This window comes from Crocodylus porosus, unplaced genomic scaffold (genome assembly GCF_001723895.1).
Source record: "Crocodylus porosus isolate Cpor-Errol unplaced genomic scaffold, CroPor_comp1, whole genome shotgun sequence".
In the NCBI taxonomy this organism is placed as follows: domain Eukaryota; kingdom Metazoa; phylum Chordata; order Crocodylia; family Crocodylidae; genus Crocodylus; species Crocodylus porosus.
In genome coordinates, this window is record NW_017728950.1 from 5,338,954 (window position 1) to 5,341,697 (window position 2,744).

Sequence of the window (2,744 nt, forward strand, 5' to 3'; positions counted from 1 at the left end):
TGCCAGGCCCCATCCCCTGACTGCTTCCCCAGCTGTCCCCATGGCTGCCCCGCCCATCCCCGCTCCTGGTGCTTTAAAAAAAACCCTACTCACTTGGTGCTGCCAGGCAGAGGGGGCAATCCCTGCTGCCCCCCACTGTCCCACGCTACATGGCAGGCTCTGCATAATCCCCTGCCTCCCCCTCTCCCTCCTCCCACTGTCCCAGCCTACCCATGGCTGCCCTGCCTGGCCCAGCTCTGGTCCTTTAAGAAAAAAAAAACAAAAACCCAGAACTCACCAGCTCCTACAGTGGCCTCAGGGCTTCAGCAAGCTCATGGAAGAGCCCCTCATGTGGCACAGGGAAATGGGGGTGCAGCAAGGATCAACCCATCACAGGGGGCAGAAACTGGTGAACCCAGGGTTTTTTGGCTTTTTTTTTCCTTAAAGGGCCAGAGCTGGGGCAAGCAGGGCAGCCATGAAGGAGGGGGGCTTGTGCAGAGCCCCCCCATGCAGCATGGGGCAGTGGGGGGCAGCAGGGATTGCCCCCCATCCCTACCTAGCAGCACCTGGTGAGTAGGGGCTTTTTTTCAAAGAGCCAGGAGGTGGGGCAGGCGGGGCAGCCATTGCTGGCCTGGGAGAGCGGGTGGGGGTTGGGCCTGGGTGATTTGAAAATTCAGCAGCAGCCAAATCTCTGAATCAATTCAGGACAGTGATTCGAATCACCAAATTGAATCACTGTCCCCCAAATCATCTGGATCCAAATCCAAAATGAATACTAGTGGCTTCGCACAGGCCTAGTTCAGAGCACTAGAGAGTGGGTGTGTGAAAGTCATAGGTCGGGAAAGCAGAATTGTCTTTGAATTCACCAAAATCCAGTAGAGACCCAAAGAAGAGTTCTTCTCTTTAGCTAACACGTGCACCACACACTGTGACAGACCTGATATATTTTCGCCACTTTTTTTTTTTTTTTTTTTTACAGAAATCCTGTATTAAAGAGGATCTGTATCATCAAAAGCAAAGAGAAACCTTTTTATGCTTTCCCAGTTGGTGAACGTAGAGGAAATCCTTTAAAATTTACATTTGTTTTTCGTTTTAGGTTCTTTAACCTGGCAAAAGATAAAAACCACTGGTGTTGCACCACAGAATCTTAGACACAGTTCAGCAGTAGTAGGGGAAAGCATCTATGTCTGTGGTGGAGTTCTCTATGGAAAAACTGTTGATGACTTGTATATGTTCAGTACAGGTAAGTGAAACCACTTGTCATCCTTCTCAGATTCTGGCACAATATCTTTTACCGATAGTGACACTTCTGCAAAATTTGCAGATACATATCTTTGTGGGACTAAAATTGTATCCAACTCCAAATCAGTGCCAAGCAATACATGCCATATACACAGAGAATAATCTTTTAATCATTAATTTATTTGTTGACTTCTATGCTCCACAAAATATAATCTAAGAGTTTATGTACAAGCCACATTTTTATAACTTGGGTGCATAAAATCAGTCAACAAAACCTGTACTTGGATACCTGTCATCAGAATACCCACAGTTCCCATCAACTTTGATGGGAACTGTCGGTCCTCATTAACTCTTAAAATCAGGCCGCTTATTAGACAAGTAATTTGGGGCATCTATTTATTTAATTGATGACAATAGTACATGTAAATGCTGCCTTCACATAGTTATCTCTCAGTTATATTTTACATTTTACTTGTGTGAATTATTGTGCTTTCATATAGTGTTGACATTGTTTAAGCAGAATTCATAACCGTGCTCAGAAAACAAATTAAATGTTGAATCCAATTAGCTTTTATATATTGCCATTAGTTCTTCATATTAGTAATGTCTTGTTTACACCACCATTACTCTCTTCTTTGGTTTAAAATCCTACGTTATGTTTCAGTATTTCTTAATTGGACTCTAGTCAAAATCACTGGTCCTGCACCTGGTGCCAGGTTAGTGATGAACTGTTTTAAAGATGACTCTCCTGGGGTAATAAGGAATTGATTGATGAAGAGTTTGGATCAAAATGAATGATTTTCCAGTTAGCTCCTTTTCCTACCCATTAATAGCAAATGAAGATTTCATATTTGAGATATTTTGTGCTTCTTTCTGAGACTCTCAAGCAAAAATGGGAACTATTCTGTATATTCACACAGACAGAAATATTTCATCGAGATTATGTTTTAAGTGTGGCCTGAAACAAGAAGTTGCATGTTAGGGCAGAAAATAGTAGATGGTCATGTACTCCAAAATCGGTCACATTAAGAAAGTTGATTAAAAGGTTCAAGGGTCCTTACAATTATTTTGCGTCTGGAACAATTCAGACTCCAAAGCAGAGGGAACTTTAGTCAAAGAGAAGTCTGCATGGATTCTCAAAACTTAAGAGAAGTGCTCATTTTTGCAAAAGTTAGCAAATATTTCACTTAAGAAAACTAGTTAGTTATTATCTAAAGAATTATAGTGCCAAATATGGAAAATAAGCACAGCGAGTTTTGTGCTTTAAGTATAATCTCAATGAAGTCTTAACAGTAGAGTTGTTGCAAATGCCTCTATAATTCAGTTCTTATGTAATACCAGTTCTGAGCACTATAAAAGAATTCTTTACTCCTCTAGAATAAGAAACAGCACCTACATTATTAATATGCTGCTATGTAAAGCTGTGTTCCTAGTATGAGAAATGTGAAAATTATAAATATGCAGTCAGCATAAAAATAATTAAAGAAGATACTATGGAACTAGAAAAAACAAAATTACAAATT

General features: G+C 40.9%; 1 long non-coding RNA gene across 1 annotated transcript in view; it reads left to right on the forward strand.

Moving 5' to 3' along the window:
- LOC109323765 overlaps positions 1 to 1,965 on the forward strand; it is a 37,969-nt gene extending 36,004 nt beyond the window's left edge. Inside the window, exons 4-5 of the long non-coding RNA XR_002104752.1 lie at positions 1,076 to 1,222; positions 1,886 to 1,965. This is a non-coding gene — a long non-coding RNA (uncharacterized LOC109323765). The remainder of the gene's footprint in view (positions 1 to 1,075; positions 1,223 to 1,885) is intronic.
- The last annotated feature ends 779 nt before the right edge of the window (positions 1,966 to 2,744 follow it).